Source organism: Pleurodeles waltl, chromosome 1_2 (assembly GCF_031143425.1).
Source record: "Pleurodeles waltl isolate 20211129_DDA chromosome 1_2, aPleWal1.hap1.20221129, whole genome shotgun sequence".
Lineage (NCBI taxonomy): Eukaryota > Metazoa > Chordata > Amphibia > Caudata > Salamandridae > Pleurodeles > Pleurodeles waltl.
The window spans coordinates 477,673,970-477,695,314 of record NC_090437.1 but is presented as its reverse complement, the minus strand read 5'-3'; the positions used below and the strand labels follow the sequence as shown (position 1 = coordinate 477,695,314).

At 47.5% G+C, this 21,345-nt stretch overlaps 1 protein-coding gene across 1 annotated transcript in view; it reads right to left on the bottom strand.

Annotated features, from left to right (window-relative positions):
• Positions 1 to 21,345, bottom strand: part of LOC138301053 (caspase-6-like) — a 130,990-nt gene that overhangs the window by 58,327 nt on the left and 51,318 nt on the right. The window lies entirely within an intron of this gene.

The window sequence follows — 21,345 nt, the reverse complement described above, 5'->3', positions numbered from 1 at the left end:
ACCTCACTGGACTCCCTCAGGTGTCTAGTTTTCAGAAATGTCTGGGTTTGGTAGGTTTCCCTAGAAGGCTGCTGAGCCCAGGACCAAAAACGCAGACGCCCCACTGCAAAAACAGGAAGTTTTGTGGGCGCTAGGCCTACCCACACAAGTGAGGTACTATTTTTATCGGGAGATTTGGTGGAACGCAGAGTGGAAGGAAATTTGTGGCTCCTCTCTTATTCCAGAACTTTCTGTCACCGAAATGAGAGGAAAAAGTGTTTTTTTGGCCAAATTTTGAGGTTTGCAAAGGATTCTGGGTAACAGAACCTGGTCAGAGCCCCACAAGTCACCCCATCTTGGATTCCCCTAGGTGTCTAGTTTTCACAAATTTGCTGGTTTGCTAGGTTTCCCCAGGTGCCGGCTGAGCTAGAGGCCAAAATCCACAGGTAGGCACTTTGTAAAAAACACTTCTGTTTTCTGTGAAAAAATGTGATGTGTCCACGTTGTGTTTTGGGCCATTTCCTTTTGTGGGCACTAGGCCTACCCACACAAGTGAGGTACCATTTTTATCGGGAGACTTGTGGGAACGCTGGGTGGAAGGAAATTTGTGGCTCCTCTCAAATTCCAGAACTTTGTGTCACCGAAATGAGAGGAAAAAGTGTTTTTTTGGTCAAATTTTGAGGTTTGCAAAGGATTCTGGGTAACAGAACCTTGTCAGAGCCCCACAAGTCACCCCATCTTGGATTCCCCTAAGGGGTCTAGTTTTCAAAAATGCACTGGTTTGCTAGGTTTCCCCAGGTGCCGACTGAGCTAAAGGCCAAAATCCACAGGTAGGCACATTGTAAAAAACACCTCTGTTTTCTGTGAAAAAAGTGATGTGTTCACGTTGTGTTTTGGGGCATTTCCTGTCGCGGGCGCTAGGCCTACCCACACAAGTGAGATATCATTTGTATCAGGAGGCTTGGGGGAACGCTGGGTGGAGGGGAATTTGTGGCTCCTCTCAGATTCCAGAACTTTCTGTCACCGAAATGTGAGGGAAACATGTTTTTTTAGCCAAATTTTGAGGTTTGCAAAGGATTCTAGGTAGCAGAACCTGGTCAGAGCCCCACAAATCACCCCATCTTGGATTCCGCTACGTGTCTAGTTTTCAAAAATGCCCTGGTGTGCTAGGTTTCCGCAGATGCCGGCTGAGCTAGAGGACAAAATCCACAGGTAGGCACATTGTAAAAAACACCTCTGTTTTCTGTGAAAAAAAGTGATGTGTCCACTTTGTGTTTTGGGGCATTTCCTGTTGCGGGCGCTAGGCCTACCCACACAAGTGAGGTATCATTTTTATCGGGAGGCTTGTGGGAACGCTGGGTGGAAGGAAATTTGAGGCTCCTCTTAGATTCCAGAACTTTCTGTCACCGAAATGTGAGGAAAACATGTTTTTTTAGCCAAATTTTGAGGTTTGCAAAGGATTCTGGGTAGCAGAACCTGGTCAGAGCCCCACAAGTCACCCCATCCTGGATTCCACTAGGTCTCTAGTTTTCAAAAATGCACAGGTTTGGTGGGTTTCCCTAGGTGCCGGCTGAGCTAGAGGCCAAAATCTACAGGTAGGCACTTTGCAAAAAACACCTCTGTTTTCTTTCCAAAAATGGGATGTGTCCATGTTGTGTTATGGGGCATTTCCTGTCGCGGGCGCTAGGCCTACCAACACAAGTGAGGTATCATTTTGTATCGGGAGGCTTGGGGGAACGCTGGGTGGAGGGAAATTTGTGGCTCCTCTCAGATTCCAGAACTTTCTGTCACCGAAATGTGAGGATAACATGTTTTTTTAGCCAAATTTTGAGGTTTGCAACGGATTCTGGGTAGCAGAACCTGGTCAGAGCCCCACAAGTCACCCCATATTAGATTCCCCTAGGTCTCTAGTTTTCAAAAATGCACAGGTTTGGTAGATTTTCCCAGGTGCCGGCTGAGCTAGAGGCCAAAATCCACAGGTAGGCACATTGTAAAAAACACCTCTGTTTTCAGTGAAAAAAGTGATGTGTCCACGTTGTGTTTTGGGGTATTACCTGTTGTGGGCGCTAGGCCTACCCACACAAGTGAGGTATCATTTTTATCGGGAGACTTGGGGGAATGGTCTGTGGAAGGAAATTTGTGGCTCCTCTCAGATTCCAGAACTTTCTGTCACCGAAATGTGAGGAAAACGTGTTTTTTTAGCCAAATTTTTAAGTTTGCAAAGGATTCTGGGTAACAGAACCTGGTCAGAGCCCCACAAGTCACCCCATCTTGGATTCCCCAAGGTCTCTAGTTTTCAAAAATGCACAGGTTTGGTAGGTTTCCCTAGGTGAGCTAGAGACAAAAATCTACAGGTAGGCACTTTGCAAAAAACACCTCTGTTTTCTGTCAAAAAATGGGATGTGTCCACGTTGTGTTTTGGGGCATTTCCTGTCGCGGGCGCTAGGCCTACCCACACAAGTGAGGTATCATTTTTATTGGGAGGCTTGGGGGAACGCTGGGTGGAAGGAAATTTGTGGCTCCTCTCAGATTCCAGAACTTTCTGTCACCGAAATGTGAGAAAAATTTGTTTTTTTTAGCCAAAATTTGAGGTTTGCAAATGATTCTGGGTAACAGAACCTGGTCAGAGCCCCACAAGTCACTCCATCTTGGATTCCCCTAGGTCTCTAGTTTTTAAAAATGCACAGGTTTGGTAGGTTTCCCTAGGTGCCGGCTGAGCTGGAGGCCAAAATCTACAGGTAGACACTTTGCAAAAAACACCTCTGTTTTCTTTCCAAAAATTGGATGTGTCCACGTTGTGTTTTGGGGCATTTCCTGTCGCAGGCGCTAGGCCTACCCAAACAAGTGAGGTATCATTTTTATCGGGAGACTTGGGGGAACATAGAATAGCAAAACAAGTGTTATTGCCCCTTGTCTTTCTCTACATTTTATCCTTCCAAATATAAGAGAGTGTGTAAAAAAGACGTCTATTTGAGAAATGCCCTGTAATTCACATGCTAGTATGGGCACCAAGGAATTCAGAGATGTGCAAATAACCACTGCTCCTCAGCACCTTATCTTGTGCCCATTTTGGAAATACAAAGGTTTTCTTAAGAGCTATTTTTCACTCTTTTTATATTTCAGCAAATTAATTGCTGAATACCCGGTATAGAATGAAAACCCACTGCAGGGTGCAGCTCATTTATTGGCTCTGGGTACCTAGGGTTCTTAATGAACCTACAAGCCCTATGTATCCCCGCAACCAGAAGAGTCCAGCAGACGTAACGGTATATTGCTTAAAAATATCTGACATTGCAGGAAAAAGTTACAGAGTAAAACGTAGAGAAGAATTGCTGTTTTTTTCACCTCAATTTCAATATTTATTTTTTCAGTTGTTATTCTCTGTAGGAAACCTTTGTAGGATCTACACAAATTACCCCTTGCTGAATTCAGAATTTTGTCTACGTTTCAGAAATGTTTAGGTTTCTGGGATCCAGCATTGGTTTCACGCCCATTTCTGTCACTGACTGGAAGAAGGCTGAAAGCACAAAAAATCGTAAAAATGGGGTATGTCCCAGTAAAATGCCAGAATTGTGTTGAAAAATTGGGTTTTCTGATTCAAGTCTGCCTGTTCCTGAAAGCTGGGAAGCTGGTGATTTTAGCACTGCAAACCCTTTGTTGATGCCATTTTGAGGGAAAAAACCACAAGCCTTCTTCTGCAGCCCCTTTTTCCAATTGTTTTGAAAAAAACGAAATTTTCACTGTATTTTGGCTAATTTCTTGGCCTCCTTCAGGAGAACCCACTAAGTATGGGTACCTGTAGAATCACTAGAATGTTGGAAAAAAAGGACGCAAATTTGGCGTGGGTAGCTTATGTGGACAAAAAGTTATGAGGGCCTAAGCGAGAACTATTCCAAATAGGCAAAAAAAGGCCTGGCCCAGGAGGGGGAAAAGGCCTGGCAGCGAAGGGGTTAAGGTAGTTCAACCGGGCCTCTCCTGAACCAATGTTCAGATGGGAGTATGGGGTGGGAATACCTCAGAACATGGCCAATCATCGTGTGGCTATATTTTTGGGCCTTACAGTGATTGGTTATGTTCCTGTTCCCAACTAGTCACATGATGCACTTCCCGGAACTCAAGCAAACAAGCAGTGAGTAGAAGTGTAGAGGTTTCCTCTGCCCAGCACATGGCCACAGCCACCGATTCCTTCCCTATCCGCAGTCCCATAAAGAAAACAGAGACTGAAGTCTTTGCCACGCTGCTGGAGTACTTCATGCGAAGCCCACTGGGGACCTGGGTGAGGCTGGGCTCTGGGAAAGGTGAAGTGAAGTTGCAATGTGCACGAGAATATCTGGTTTTGCAAAACTTTAAATGTTCACAAGAGTGCTCCTTTGTTTTTCGTAATTTAATTTCGTCTGCTGAACATGACCAAGCAATCATTTATGTGCGTAGTCTGCAGAGTATGTTGCCTCTCGGCCCTTGCAAATTAAGTCATTCGGAATCAGTGTGCCACCATGGTAGCCATATCTGCATCTTATTACATCTACACTCTCTTTTCACTTGTCAGTGAATCTTGATAAACACAGGTTAGTTGGCACTGCTTTTGTACACCAAGGGATTCGGACAGCTGCTGAAGTTAGTCAGGACCGAGGTTCATGTGTTCAAAGACAATAATTCTGGGAATCCTCCCAGTTCCCTTAAACCGCTGAAGTATTGTGACTTAAACATGTAGTTCTTCTTTCTGAAATGTAAAAAGCCAGGGCTTCGTGTATGCGCCTGTGGTCACCGTCTTGTTAATCGTGCATTTTTGGGAAGGAGACAGTTCCAGCTTTTCTTTTGATTCAGAGCAGCTCCTGCAGTAAACTCCCTGTGAAGTAAACCAAAAGTGTACAGTGGCAGCAACACATGGGCTGGCGAGATTGTATATGAGTCCTAAATATGCTAAAAATAGCGTGTGTGTGAAATGCCCTTAGAGTGGAAGGGAAAAGTCATAGCAACCATAGGCACTAGACTACTCCTGGAGAAGGTGGTGCCTTTCTTGCTGAAAAAAGGCACTCTAGTGAAAGGCCACAAGCAGTACTCAGGTCTTCCAAAAGAAGCCATCTCATGGCACCTTCACACTATAAACGGCCATACCTGCCCTAGAAATACACAGTTGGGATGTGAAACAGAGGGTAGGCTAGCAGTTGATTGCTGTACCCATACAGGGCGGTGTGGGCTCAGGCATAATTCCACAGCTCTGAAGTATTCGAAGAGGCACTGAAATTGATGCGTTAATATTTCAGCCCAGTTTTCAGTGGCTTCTCTCTCGCGGGGAGCTGATGGATAGCTGGTCCCTACACGGTTGAATTGTGTGAATGAGTAACTGTTTCCTTTAATTGTTTTCATAGTGCTCACTTTCAGACTATGAGCAAAAGACACAGGAAACCAGATGAGTCATATCTACCTACTTGTTTAGTGGTGTATTTGGATCACACACATGGGTCTCTAATGCTCCACTCATTTTTGTATTCCTTGACCTGTATTTGTTTTAACAATATGTAACAGATTATTTACAGAGCACGCTGAATGTTTAATCCTGGGAATAAATGAATATTACAATACAATGCAATACAATGCAAATCATCCAATGCATGTCATGTAGCCTCTTCAAAATACAAAACACTGTATTTTTAACGTGCGACAGCTTTTCATCTTAGAACATCAGACTTATTATTATATCACTGTGCTGACTGGCAGGTATGAAAAGTGAAAGCTGTAAGTATAAACTTACAAGAAACGTTCAGCTGCCCTCCTACAACAATGAAATTAATGAACTAAGAAGCAAGTCAGTTGTCATGTGCACCCTATATGTGGTCTAGATTTGTACTGTTTTTTTCACCAATTCTTTACCAACATTTGCTTTAAAATGCAGCATTTGCCACTTTTTCTTTCAAAATGTTCTCAGGCAGAGACCCTCCTGATCCACACTTATGTCAGTCGGGATCACTTGTGAAATCAAACTCATCCCCAACTTTCACGCCCAAAAGTCACCAGCCGCCACTGCACTCAGAGCACTGTTCTTGAAGAATATTGTACACAGATCAACTAGTCACTTCCAGTCTAATCAACAAACACACACATTTCTTCTGCCTTTTGATTAATCAGGCACAGGAACGTGATTTAGATGAGAAGTAGTGATATCATCTAGTGGCCAAGATGGAGAGTTTAGCATGCTCTATTTTTGCTCTATTTTAACTGAAAAGTGGGATCCTGGGCAAGTCAGCTATTTTCCTTAATCCCAGAGGCCTTATCCTAGAGCCATGATACAACTTAATTTGTTGCACTACATCCTATTCAATAATGAAGAAGTCATAAGGATAAAAAGAGCATTTGAAAGAAAGAATTCCTGTTTTGATAATAGTATTTGGAGTTTCGCTGACAGTTATTTCCATTGTAACAGAGTAATAAGTCTGAGAAAAGGACACGATGGTCCTGTGTACTGCATATTTACATCTTATGGCACTACATAGTTGGGGGAGGGTTTTTTATTTTTGTATGATTTTCCTTTTAAAATGATAAATTTGAAAACATAATTTCATAAAAGCTCCTAAAGCTCTTAGAGGGTTTTTTTTAAAACTTATTTCTTGTTTGTGATCGGGTAATGCTGCCACAAATTTGTTTGCAATAAGTGGGGAATAATACACATTTGTGAACCCAGATGTCTGAATGTTTCTTGTCTTTTCTTTAAAAATAAATCAATAAAAGAATTGCGGGGAAAAGAATAATAGAGCTGTCTTGTTGATAGTTTTGGAACAGTCCGATGAACTTCGCTATCCTGCTGCTAGTTTACAAAATATGCCTTTGTGCAAAAAAAACTAGTCTGAAACAAATGCTAATTATTATTTGATATGTCTTATAATTCTTTCTGTTCAGCAGTCTGTCTATCTGACATCTGCACTGGGCCTGGTCGGCTGCCCCTTTCCAGTTGTCAATCCCCATCAATTATAATGGCCAAACTTAGCACATTCAGCCCCAAATCCCCGAGGGTGTCATTTCTTTTGTGCTGGAGGTTGGAGTTCTCTGTCTCACCTAGCTAGCATCCAATCCCCAGTATTTAGTTGCCTTGTTGAAGGCTGCTTTCACAGTAGAGGGCTCATTCTCAACCTGCCTGGATGCTTTAAGAGCCAACCTCTCCAGTGTGAGTCCCGCCCCTTCCGCCTGTCAAAGAGATAATTGGAAAACAGGCACCAACTCTGGTATGAGCGAGTTCCCATTCAAGTACTGTAAACATTTGTTTGAACCAATGTACTCCTTCAGTAACTTGATGCAGACCTGCCAACATTGGAACATTTTTCACAGTGTGCTCCTTCAGCTGATTCACGGAGAGTTGAAACATGACATGTTTATTCTACAAGGTAGTTTAATTGCTCCATGTGCATTGACTGTGCTTTAAACCATAACATTGCTGTAAACATTTGAGTATACATATTAGCAGCTAGGCAGCGTTTACTTTGCTAGCTAACACTGCCCAACCCCAGCCTAGGCTTCCACATCCGAGTTGCTTCTTTTTTATAGTGGGAATGAACAATGCAAACAAACAGATACACCACAACGTGCCTTGGAGTATGGGATGTCCATCCTTCTCAAACAAATATATACACCACCATAAAATAACTTGGAGGGTGGGCTCACCGCAAGGCAATTATAGTTTGATTTTCTCCCAAATACTTAATGCAGAGCAGATCAGCTTCACACTGTATACTACTCTTCTGAGACAGCTGGTTACACAGTACTACGTAGTATATAATCAGTACAGGTAAGCTTAGGCAGGCAAACAATTCTGGTTTAGGAAAAAGCATATCCATGCTCCACTGACGCCTCATTTCAGTTTCACCAAACAGAAAGGTAATGCTTACATTACTTACCGTTAATGGCATTACTCCTAGTCCTACTTCCTCACGTTCCTTAACCAATAGGAGGCTCCTTTGCCTCACTTAGACCTTTCCCCTGTCCTTTTAAAAGAGCCCCCTGCCGCAACCCATTCCTGTACAGAAACAAGCCAACTAAAAACTCAGTTGTCCGGTACCGGGAGGGAGGGAACTGTAAGGAAGGCGTAACCGCCTGCAAATAACACAACAAGGCCCGTCGCACATCCAAAGCATGTAATCTGATCTCCTCCTCCGAGGAAGGGTCAGGACAAAAAGCAGGAAGAATCACTTCTTGTCGACCATGAAAAGCTGAATTAACCTTAGGCACAAAAGAGGGAACAGAAACCAGCACAACCTCATCAGGAGAAACTTTGCAAAAAAGAAAAGAGCAGGATAAAGCACCCAACTCCTCCAAACGCCTGGCTGACGTTATAGCCACCACGTTATAGCCACCATAAAACAAGTTTTCAACGTCAAATGTTTCAATTCAATGTCCCCCAAAGGTTCGAAAGGAGGGTCCATCAACACATCCAACACCAACTGCAGATTCCAGCTAGGGAAAGAACGCACCGGTTTGGGAAATAAGTTCACCAGACCCTGAAAAAATGTAGGCATCAAATGACCTTCAACTTCCAGATTACGCCAAGAACTCCGAAAAGTTTGCAGCCCATTGAACACGTAGGGTAGCCACCGACAACCCCATACGCACCCCATCCTGCAAAAACTGCATGATTACAAACAGAGAAGTAACCATATGGTCAATATGCTGTTGCAAACACCATGAGGAAAAAACCTTCCACTGACGTCCATATGAATGCAGCGTGGATTTACACCTAGCCGCCTGCAAAGTCACAGCCAAAAGACCAGGAACCCCCAGGCCCGTCAAACCCCGCCGTTCAGCCTCCAAGCAGTCAAGTGCAGTCCCTTCAAGGATCCTCGAGAGAGACAAAGAAACACCAGCGGAGAGGGATGGAGAGCAATAACCCACTCCGTCCTGACAGTCAACGGCTGAAGCAGAGGAAACCAATTCACATGCTGGGATCGATCAAAATCTCCTGAGCCCCCACCTGCCGCACCCTGACAAGAAAGGAGTGGATCAACTGAAAAGGAGGGAACACCTAAAGAAGGCCCTGTGGCCAAGGACACGTCAGACCGTCCACTGCCCAGGCCTGAGGACACCGATTCTGGGAGCAGAACATCCCCACCTTTGCGTTTTCCAGAGAGGCAAACAAGTCCACAACTGGAAGACCTCAGTACCGAACCAGACAACGGAATAGAAACACCCGTAGGGAGAACTCCCGGGAGGAAGGAATGATCCTGCTCAATTGATCTGCCAGAACATTGTCCGACCCCTGAATGTGGTGGCCCGAAGAGACAGAACCGAATGCTAGGCCCACAAAAAGATCGCCCAAGCAACCAGATTCAGCGAACGGGGCCTGGTCCCTTCCCTGCCTGTTGATATAGGACTTGGCCACCAACTTTTCTGTCTGCACCAACACCGCCTCCCCTTGCAAGAGCGTCTGAAAATGCACCAGAGCCAGCTGGATCGCCGTCAACTCCCTCCAATTCAAGGACCTCTCCGATTCTCTCAGGGACCGAAATCCTTGAACCTGCCCGACCTCAGCCATGCCCCCCCATCCCGAGAGACTGGCATCTGTCGTTAACACCACAGGTATCGGTGGAGACAAAGGAACCCCAATCTGTAGATGAGCCGGCACCATCCACCAACCCAACTCCCTGTGAATGATATCCGAAACAGGAATGCGAGTCCGCAGACTGCAAGGATCCAGAGACCATCGGGACGGTAACCAATTCACCAGACAAAGAAGATGAAATCTCACCCAAGGAACCAAGAAGATCACTGAAGCCAAGTGACCCTGCAGCCATAACCACTGAAGCACCCTGGGAGCCACTTGAGACAGCACAGCATTCACCTGAGCCTGAAGACCTTTCCATCTCCTGTCTGACACAGTCACCAACCACCGCAGAGTCAGAAACTGAGCCCCGATAAATACCAGGTCCTGGTAAGGCACCATATCTGTTTCCCCCAGTTGATTAAGAAACCGTGACCCTGTAGGACTCCCAAAACTCTTTCCACATGAAACCTCATTAGATCTATGCCTGGAGCCTGAATCAAAAGATTGTCCAGGTAAGGATGTACAAATACCCCTTCCCCATGCAGAAGCGCCACGAGAGGAGCCAGCACTTTTGTGAAGACCCTGGGAACTGATTTCAGGCCAAAGGGAAGAACACAAAATTGAAAATGTTCTGGACCTATTGTAAAGTGCAATAGGTCCAGAACATTTTGAGAAGACACTGCGACAGGCACATGAAGGTAAGTATCCTGAAGATCCAGAGATCCCCAAAAATCCCCAGGCAAAATGAGAGGAAGAATATCCTGAATGGACAACATCCGGAAGTGCACAGTCTTGACCCAAGAATTTACCCATTTTAGATTTAAAACAGGACGGAGACCCCCTGTCAGTTTTGGAACAAGGAACAAGGAACAGAACAGAATAAGTCCTCTTTCCCATTTCGTCCATGGGAACCCTGCAAATGGCCCCTTTTGACAGCAAGGACTGGACTCCCTCTGACAAAGCCTCCCGCCTGCCTTCGTCCACAGGTAAAGGAGTCGGATGAACCCCAGTGTCTGGAGGAAAAAGATCGAACTCTACTCTACAATGTTCAGGACCCACTGATCTGTGACATCCTTTCTCCATTTGGACAGAAAATGTTGCAGTGTTCCCCCCACTGGCCATGCTCTAACACCTTGATTGTCAGGAACCCCTCTTAGCAGCCCCTTTTGCCAAAGGAACAGACCTCTTAAGAGAAAACCGAGGCTGAAACCTACACTTCCTGGAAGACGAGGACCTAGGAACAAACTTTGGAGAGGACCTTGAGTGCGACTTCCACCCTTTGCCAGATGCGGAGCTTCCTTTATAGGGTAAAGCATGCTTGCGGTCCTTAAAGGAAATCATTGCAGGCAACTGATCCCCAAACAGAGCCTGACTCTCAAAAGGAAGTCTTAGGAGAGCCACCTTCTCCCCAGGATCAGCCTTCCACTGACGCAACCAAAGAGACCTGCGTGCACCAATCACTGCCCCAGAAGCCATAGCCGAAGAGATATGTGAGGAAAAATCAGCCAATAAACGGGCCTGTTGCTCCATCACAGACAGTAATTCCGAACATTCCGACCCATCCTGCACAGCCACTGCAAGTTCGTCAAAGTCCTGAACCAAGGACTGCTCAGAATAAGCCGAACAAATACCAGCCCAAAAAGTCAAATTTTCAGCAGAAAAGGCCCTCTTCAAACCAGAGTCCATCTTCCGATCAGTGGCATCAGAAAGAGTACAGTTTTCAGGATTGTAAGGAAATGGCTCCCTGTTGCAATTACCCCCCACTTTTCGCCTGATACTGATGCTGACTTGACTGAGAAGTGTGCTGGGACCCTGCTAACCAGGCCCCAGCACCAGTGTTCTTTCCCCTAAAATGTACAATTGTCTCCACAATTGGCACAGCCCTGGCACCCAGGTAAGTCCCTTGTAACTGGTACCCATGGTACCAAGGGCCCTGATGCCAGGGAAGGTCTCTAAGGGCTGCAGCATGTCTTATGCAACCCTAGGGACCCCTCACTCAGCACAGACACACTGCTTGCCAGCTTGTGTGTGCTGGTGGGGAGAAAATGACTGAGCCGAAATGGCACTCCCCTCAGGGTGCCATGCCAACCTCACACTGCCTATGGCATAGGTAAGTCACCCCTCTAGCAGGCCTTACAGCCCTAAGGCAGGGTGCACTATACCACAGGTGAGGGCATAGGTGCATGAGCACTATGCCCCTACAGTGTCTAAGCAAAACCTTAGACATTGTAAGTGCAGGGTAGCCGTAAGAGTATATGGTCTGGGAGACTGTCAAAAACGAACTCCACAGCTCCATAATGGCTACACTGAATACTGGGAAGTTTGGTATCAAACTTCTCAGAATAATAAATCCACACTGATGCCATTGTTGGATTTATTAAAAAATGCACACAGAGGGCATCTTAGAGATGCCCCCTGTATTTTACCCAATTGTTCAGTGCAGGACTGACTGGTCTGTGCCAGCCTGCTGCTGAGAGACGAGTTTCTAACCCCATGTGGTGAGGGCCTTTGTGCTCTCTAAGGACAGAAACAAAAGCCTGCTCTGGGTGGAGGTGCTTCACACCTCCCCCCTGCAGGAACTGTAACACCTAGCAATGAGCCTCAAAGGCTCAGGCTTTGTGTTACAATGCCCCAGGGCACTCCAGCTAGTGGAGATACCCGCCCCCTGGACACAGCCCCCACTTTTTGGCGGCAAGTCCAGGAGAGATAATGAGAAAAACAAGGAGGAGTCACTGGCCAGTCAGGACAGCCCCTAAGGTGTCCTGAGCTGAGGGAACTCTGACTTTTAGAAATCCTCCATCTTGCAGATGGAGGATTTCCCCAATAGGGATAGGGATGTGCCCCCCCCCTCAGGGAGGAGGCACAAAGAGGGTGTAGCCCCCCTCAAGGACAGTAGCCATTGGCTACTGCCCTCCCAGACCTAAACACCCCTAAATTCAGTATTTAGGGGCTCCCCAGAACCTAGGAAACCAGATTCCTGCAACCTAAGAAGAAGAAGACTGCTGAACTGAAAAACCTGCAGAGAAGACGGAGACACCAACTGCTTTGGCCCCAGCTCTACCGGCCTGTCTCCCCACTTCTAAAGACACTGCTCCAGCGACGCGTTCCCAAGGGTCCAGCAACCTCTGAAGCCTCAGAGGACTACCCTGCATCTAGAAGGACCACAAAGACTGCAACTTTGCAACAAAGAAGGAACTTTGAAACAACACACGTTTCCCGCCGGAAGTGTGAGACTTTGCACTCTGCAACCGACGCCCCCGGCTCGACTTGTGGAGAACAAACACCACAGGGAGGACTCCCCGGCGACTACGAGACCGTGAGTAGCCAGAGTTTACCCCCCTGAGCCCCCACAGCGACGCCTGCAGAGGGAATCCAGAGGCTCCCCCTGACTGCGACTGCCTGCTTCAACGACCCGATGCCTGGTAAAGACACTGCACCCGCAGCCCCCAGGACCTGAAGGATCCGACCTCCAGTGCAGGAGCGACCCCCAGGTGGCCCTCTCCCTTGCCCAGGTGGTGGCTACCCCGAGGAGCCCCCCCCTTGCCTGCCTGCATTGCTGAAGAGACCCCTTGGTCTCCCATCAAATCCTATTGCGAACCCGACACCTGTTTGCACACTGCACCCGGCCGCCCCCGTGCCGCTGAGGGTGTACTTTTTGTGCTGACTTGTGTCCCCCCCCCCCCCGGTGCCCTACAAAACCCCCCTGGTCTGCCCTCCGAAGACGCGGGTACTTACCTGCTAGCAGACTGGAACCGGGGCACCCCCTTCTCTATTGAAGCCTATGCGTTTTGGGCACCAGTTTGACCTCTGCACCTGACCTGCCCTGAGCTGCTGGTGTGGTAACTTTGGGGTTGCCCTGAACCCCCAACAGTGGGCTACCTTGGACCCAAACTTGAACCCCGTAGGTGGTTTGCTTACCTGCAAAAACTAACAAACACTTACCTCCCCCAGGAAATGTTGAAAATTGCAGTCTAGTTTTAAGATAGCTATGTCATTTATGTGAAAACTGTATATGCTATTTTGCTAATTCAAAGTTCCTAAAGTTCCTAAGTGAAGTACCATTATTTGTAAATCTTGAACCTGTGGTTCTTAAAATAAACTAAGAAAATATATTTTTCTATACAAAAACCTATTGGCCTGGAATTGTCTCTGAGTGTGTGTTCCTCATTTATTGCCTGTGTGTGTACAACAAATGCTTAACACTACCCTCTGATGAGCCTACTGCTCGACCACACTACCACAAATAGAGCATTAGAATTATCTCTTTTTGTCACTATCTTACCTCTAAGGGGACCCCTTGGACTCTGTGCATACTATTCCTTACTTTGAAATAGTACATACAGAGCCAACGTCCTACAAGGATTGACTGCCGTTTTTCCAATCAAGGTAGCCAGTATGGAATCTAAATGCACAGAAGGAGGAAGAACATCTTCTCCTTCCAGCAAATATAATTTTTGCAGAAAACGAGGAACCTGGGCTTTGTCCACCTCCTTCTCTTCCCAGAAAACCATGTCCTTAACAGGCCCCTGGAAAGGCATAGCATACCGAGAAGGAGTCACATATTGAGGAAATAGGGTAGAATCTTCTCCTGCAGGTGAAAAAGCAGGAAAACCCAAATTGTCTTGGATAAGAGCCAAAATATTCCACATTTCCTCACGAGACACATATTTGCCCTCAGAAGACGTGGAAGGATCCTTCCCCTCAGAAGAAGAGGAACCAGCAGCATCCATGGAGGTGGTAGCAGCAGAGGGACGTCCTGAACGAACAGCCCCAGCCTGGAGAGCCCTGGAAACTGCCACCTCAATCATGTCCTGAACTTCCTCACGAGACATGAGAGGAACAGAACCAGCCATATCAGTCCTTTCCACTCGGTAGACTGTAAAGGCACCGGAACCCACTCATCCTCAGACGAGGAAGAAGAAGAAATCACTCTCCTGCATTTTGCACCCTTCTTTGACATGATGACAGCAAACAACTGAATACCAAACCACCTTGCCAGTCTTAAAAAGGCCAAAAGCGGCCTATGTAAGCACCAATCACATAAAGATTCCTAATTCCCCCCCCCAATCAGGATAATCGATGAAAATAGTAAAAAAACGTGGGCCCAAACACCTGCAGAAACAGGCTGACGAGAGACCGAAGTGCTCCGCAACCTCTGAAAACCGGAAGCACAGCCCCATCCACCATAGAGCCGTCTGACCGTGCCCCCATAAAAGCAGCCCTGCACGCCTCCAACAAGCCTGTCTTTGAGTGACTGAAAGATGGCACCAGAGGCCCTGTGACCAGCGCCGAAGAAGAGGATGACGCCCCCCCTCAGCCACGCCAAGGAGGAGAGAAGAGGTAAGTCTCACCAGGTAAGAAGACAAAAGAAAACAGGAGTGGGTGGGGGGCACTTTTAAAAGGAGAGGGGAGGGGTCTAGGTGAGGCAAAGGAGCCTCTTATTGGTTAAGGAAGGTGAGGGAGGGACGGGAAGTAATGTATTTCCCATTTCCAATTCTTTTCCATGTAACAGGCTCGTACACAGAGGAACAGCATTCAGTGACTTCAAGTCCAGAAAGGCCCGCTTCATAAACGTTTCTGTAGCTGAATAATTAGAAAGTGTCTCCAAAGAAAGCAAGGGAAAAGTCAATCGCTGACCTTTAGTTAATAATTTTAGTATGGTGTGTCTCAGACTCACTGCGCTGTAAGGAGAATTACTAAATGGATTGAAATAAGCAAATACTCAACAGCAGAAAAGGTAAACCTGGGGCTCTTCCTAAATGCAGAACTCGCTGCCTAGGCTTCTACACTGTGAGGTAAGAGGCTGGTTAAACAGACATCTCTTCAGGCTGTGCCTGCCCCGGGTCTCTTCTCAAATTCAGAACTCACTGCCCAGGTATCTGCAGTGATCAAAGCAGGTAAACATTGGCCCCCCGCAGCCCCTGAGATTCCTTAAACACAGTGTCCTTTGTCCCACTAGGGAGTCCATCACTTCCCTGCCTACCATGTTGTGCACTGGGAACTAGGCCCTGTGCACTCCTGCCACCTGCACCGCCAGGGAAGTGGAACTCACTTGACTTCGCTTGAGCCAAGCTGAGGCCCCCGAGACAGACTACCAGGGATTATCATTCTGCCCACCTGTGAGCTAGACCCTGCCAGACGGGATCAACAGTCGCTGACACAGCCACATGGTCCCTAGTACCTGTGCACCGCGTGCATGACTTCGGTGGGGGTTTGGGGGGAGCAAAGGGCCTGCCCTGTCTCCCCCGGGGCTTATTGGGCTGTCGTGGTATGATCCACGAGCCCGAACTGGGATTGGCTTAGGGAACAGGATAGGGTGGAGGCTTGGGCAGGGGATAAAAGTTAGGGGCTGGGTGTGGCCGGCCTCTTTGGCCGTTGTCACAACCAGTGGGTGTTTTGTCTTCGTGCCAAGGTTCTAGGTAGGCGTTTTTAGGAAAGTGTAGGTGTTGTTTTTGGATTTATTAGGGCGTAGTTTAGTTTGAAGTATTCAAGGGTAGCGGTGATGGAACCAAATAAGGTTGTTATGACCTTGAAAGTCCTGCAGGAGGAAGGGAGGGAAGATTTAATAAAGGAGGGTGTGTTGGAGGAGGCGCGGGTGGGTTTGAAGAGGCCGAAGCGTTGTTCGGCTGAAGGCATGTCAGCCGCCGTAGCGGCATGTTCATCGCCTAAATCAGGGAAAAAGTTTAAGACCAAAAGTGTTGAGGGAAGAAAAGTTTCTCGCTCACCTGATATTGAGTTGGTGGATGAGATTTCTGTGCCCCCGGGGTCCTTGGTTGTGTCACGGGGGAGACGCGGGGTTTGTTTGCCCCGAAGGCAAGGTTCGTCTCTCTTGAGGCGAGTTTCCGCGAGCGGGAGAGGCGTTCCTCTCAAGCCTGCGGTGGCGAGAGCTGGCCGCATGGGGGCGAGGCCAAAAGGCGCGCGTGCGCAGTTGCACACGCGCGCGCAAGCTCGATCGCCTGTAGAAACAGGCGTTGAGCAGGTTTTGACGTCCGCTGAGGAAAGGCCGTTAGTATGCACTTCCAAGATGGCGGCGCCCATGTTTTTACATCATTCGATGTCGACTTCGGTGGAAAATAGAGCGGGTAAGCCAGTTATGGCCTTGGCACCTGGTGCTCAGGTGTCCAAGGAGATTGTTATTATTTCAGATGAGGAGGAGGATGTACATGAGGGCAATGGAAGTGTGGCAGATTTAGATTCAAGTGGTAGGTTGGGTTTTCAGGGTCAGAGGTGCAGCAGAATTATGCAGTGGATCCCAATTGTAGTTAGTCCAGTGCTCCATAGAGTACAGTCATGGGAGGTAGGTAACCAGGCTGCTGTTCATTTAGGTGAGCAGATTGAGTTAGTGGACGGCAGTGGGGCAGTGTTTAAGGGTACCGTGTGTGGTGAGGCTGGTAGTTCTGGTGCTTTAGGTAAGGCGTATGTGAGTTTGGATTTTTGGCAGCCTGATAGTGGTGAGGGAAACTCTGGGTGTGACACATCCCATGCTTCGGGCAGACGTGGGGTGCAGGCGATTTATCGGCGATCTGGGCGGATGGTCGGTGGTCGGAGCCTGCCAGTGAAGGTCCGGGCGCCTTCATAACACCGGCATGAAGGGAGGGTGCGATCCGGAGCGGTCCACCTGACTTTGCGGGAGAGAGATGGAGCGGATGAGGCACAGCCATCCACTAGCCAGGGCGCTGGTGCTGGTTGGGCTTATTTGGATGAAGAATTACTCAATTACGAGGAGGAAACGGAGGTGCCTGTCACGGCAAAAAAGCGGGTGGTGGTGGCAGGAGAAGTGCCTGGTGTGGTCCAGGGCGGCCATGTTCCAGCTCATCGTCAGTAGGTGTCCGCTGGCAGCTTACCTAGAAGTGAGGAGGGATTTGTTGGGTCTTTAAGATTGCATGATAGTTTTGGGGATTCGAGTTGGGCAAAGGTCTCGAAGGCTATGGGTGGTTCAAGGGAATTACGAAACACGGTGAATGCGTCTATTCAAGTGAGTGCGGTCACAGAGGTGGAGGGTAAGTCGGAGGTAAGTGGGGGTACTGGTGATGGGTCATTACAAAAGAGTGAATCAGGTGAGGGTGGTAAGAAGGTGGACGCTAATGCTGGTGGTGACGAAGTGGTGAGTGGTATCAAGTCGAAGAAGCCACCTTACATGGGAGTGTCGTTGCCTTTGGGGGCGCATTTGACTCTGAATTTGAAAGAAAAGATTTGGAAAGGGGAGTTTATTGATGTTTTTAAATTGCTTCATAGGGAGGTTCAAGCGAAAGAAGGGTCAAAGGAAGAAGAATGAGAGCTAGCTAGGAGGCCTAGAGTACCAACCACGATAGAAAATTGGACTTCGACTTTTTTGATTTATGCGAGTGTTTATTGTGAGAAGCATCAGGATTCTTGCGTAGCTTTGCTAAAATACATGGACATGGTTCGGAGAGCTCAAATGGATTTCGGTGGTTTTGGGTGGTTTCGGTATGATGAGGAATTTAGGGCGAGGAAAGCAATGGACTCATCTAAGTTGTGGGGTGAAATTGATAATGAGTTATGGATGCAATGGTTACGGACAGCACGAAACGCGCCCACAACGCATACGGCGAGTGGTCTGCCGGTTCAATATAAGCCTTTTCAGGGGCGTCCCACCCAAGTTGGGGTGGGTTTCGGGCATAGAGGGCAATTCCATTCAAATGAGACGTGTTGGTCTTACAACAGCTGCCTTTGTAATAGACAGCAATGCAAATTTAGACACGATTGCTCCAATTGCGGGGGAGGCACCCCGTGTATCAATGCTTCGGTGGGATTCAATGGTCTTGGCATGGGCCACCGTAAAGAGGTCGGGACAGGGGCAGAGGATTTACACAGCAAGTTGCAGGAAAAGGGCCCTTCGCCTATAGATTGGAGGTTGTGGCTTATTGGTTGCAGTTTTACCCATGTGGGGAAGAGGCTAAAGTTTTGTTTAGTGGTTTTTCGGAAGGTTTTAGGTTGTGTTACCAAGGCCCGAGGTTGAGGAGATGGGCCAATAATTTGAAGTCAGCAAGGGAACATCCCGAGGTTGTGAGGGCTAAGCTGAAGAAAGAAGTGGATTTGGGCAGGATTGTTGGTCCTTTTTTAGAGTGGCCGCTGTCGAATTTGACTATTTCCCCTTTGGGTGTAGTTCCTAAGAAACAGGAGCGCGAATTTCGGTTGATCCATCACTTGTCCTGGCCCACGGGTGCCTCAGTAAATGATTTCATTGCAGCAGAAGATTCGATGGTGCATTATGCGTCTGTGGATGAGGCTATTGCTTTGGTATGGAAGTGTGGGAAAGGTGCAGAGATGCCGAAATCAGATGATGAGTCAGCTTTTCGATTGTTGCCGGTTCACCCGGATGATTTTTCCTTATTGGGGATGCAATTTGATGGGGCTATATATGTTGACAGGATGTTGCCTATGGGTTGTTCAGTTTCTTGTTCCTTGTTTGAGATGTTTAGTTAATTTTTGGAATGGTGTTTTCTATTTAACAGTGGAGGTACGTTGGTGACTCATTATTTAAACGATTTTTTCTTTGTTGGAAAACCCAGGTCTGGCGATTGTGGCAGAGCATTGAATGAGTTTGAGCATTTGATGTCTCTATTTGGTGTTCCGTTGGCGAGTGACAAGACAGAAGGGCCTGCAACATGCCTCACTTTTTTAGGTATAGAACTGGACTCTGACAGAATGGAAGTGAGGTTGCCTAGGAATAAAGTACAACATTTGGTTTCTCTGTTGGAAGAAGCTGTTGTGAAACCAAAGATTGAGTTGCGTCAGGCACAATCGTTACTTGGTCATTTGAATTTTGCTTGCAAGGTGGTTAGGGTCGGCAGGGCGTTTTGTCGCAGGCTTGGTTTCTCGATGCGGGTAGCTGTTTTGCCACATCACCACATTCACTTTCGGGCATGTGTTAAGGAAGATTTGAGGATGTGGATTGAATTTCTGAAGGATTTTAATGGTGTGACGATGCTGGTGGAGGACGAGAACTGGTTTTGTCACATTCAGATTTTTTCAGATGCGTCTGGTGCTCATGGATTTGGTTTGTTTTGGGACGGTCATTGGGCATAAGAGGCCTGGCCTGCGAGTTGGAAGCGGGCGAAGTTTAGCATTGCGTTTTTGGAATTCTTTCCTCTAGTAGTTGCTTTGGCAATTTGGGGCAGGTTTTTGGCCAATAGGAACGTTGTTTTCAATGTGGATAATCTGACTGTGGTGCATTTGGTTAATTCTCAAAAGGCAAAGGACGAAAAGGTGCTTAAATTGTTGAGGATTTTCTTGCTGAATTGTTTGAAGTTCAATATTTTGTTCAAGGCTCGACATGTGCCTGCCCTGTCTCCCCCCGAGCTTATCGGGCTGTCGTGGTATGATCCACGAGCCCGAACTGGGATTGGCTTAGGGAACAGGATAGGGCGGAGGTTTGGGCAGGGGATAAAAGGTAGGGGCTGGGTGTGGGCGGCCTCTTTGGCCGTTGTCACACACAGTGGGCATTTTGTCTTCGTGCCCACCCTCCCGTAAAATTTCCTTTATTTGTGGCGTTTTTTCCTTGGGGGGGAGGGTTTTTTGTGTTTGATTACTATTGTTTTTCTTGGGTTTTCCATGGTTCAGCGGTTAGCTGTTTCGAGTTTTAACAGGGCAGGTCTATTTCTGTTTGGTTTTGTTTTTGCTGATGGATCAAGGGGCATTTTGTTAGTAATGGGGGGGACGGGGGTGGTTTGTTTTTGCCGCTGATAGTCAGGTCTGGTATGGGTAGGTTGGGTTTACAGTTGGCCTTTCGGGGGGGAAGGGGTAGATCAGAAAGATGAGAGGGCAGGGAGTTTGCACAGACAAGGGGAACTGGAGAAGGTGACTGCAGGACAGATGGGTTAATGGGTTGGTCGGGTCAAGGTGGGAATGGGACAAGGGGTAGTGCGGTGGGGTCACTTTAGAGGGAGGGGGAGGGGTTAGGTGATGAATTTGTATTAGTGAGGTTTGGGTAGTTTTGTGAGGCTATTATGCCAAGGTTGTATTTTTGCCAGACCTGTTCTATTAAAGTGGCCTTTTACCCCTTTTAAGTGAGTGTTGTGCTCATTTCACGTTTCAGCCCGATTCAAAGCGCGCTGAAAAGGAATTTGCCCAATGAATTCAGACAAACATTTTAACTTCAAGATTTCAAAACACTTTTGAAAACAGTAACACTTGCTTAATTACGGCCAGTCACAGTCAATGAGGGAGGCCTGTGCAAATCAGTGCTGCTACAGCCTACAGAAGGCTGCTGCTTGTCTCCTCTGTCAGTCCCTGACTGACCAGAGGTGGACTGCGCTGCGCATTATGTTGGGGCGGGCATACTTTGGGAGGCGACGCAGATCACTGGTCTGACTCCAGGACATGATGAGGTAAGGAGGGACGGCATTATGCAAGCGTATTCCCAAACCCTAATCTCGCACTAGCATTGGCACTCAGCTGCCGCCTTGACACGGAGGCAGGGACCCTCACCAACTCGGATTGTTTCTGACACCACGTGCCTCCATAAGGCAGGCGGTGGGTGCCAAAAGTGTAATATACGCACTTCCAAATCCAGCAAGTGACCCGTGGCTGCCAGTGGTGCCTTTTCCCACACAAATTGAAAAATGTACCTCATTTTTTGGCGAACTCGCCCATCTGGGATTATACCAGGAGACCGTGTGAAGTGAGCCGATATCATGTGACAGTGCCACCGTGTGAGTTGCCAGATATGTTGGTGACATTTGAAAATTAACCTTCCTGAAATTAGATTAACAGGCTGGGCACGATCAATGCGGGTTAGATCCTAATTTGGCAGGCGTTTACTCCAGAATGCATGTAACACTCGCACATTGCTGATTGTTTGACATCTCTGCAGTGGC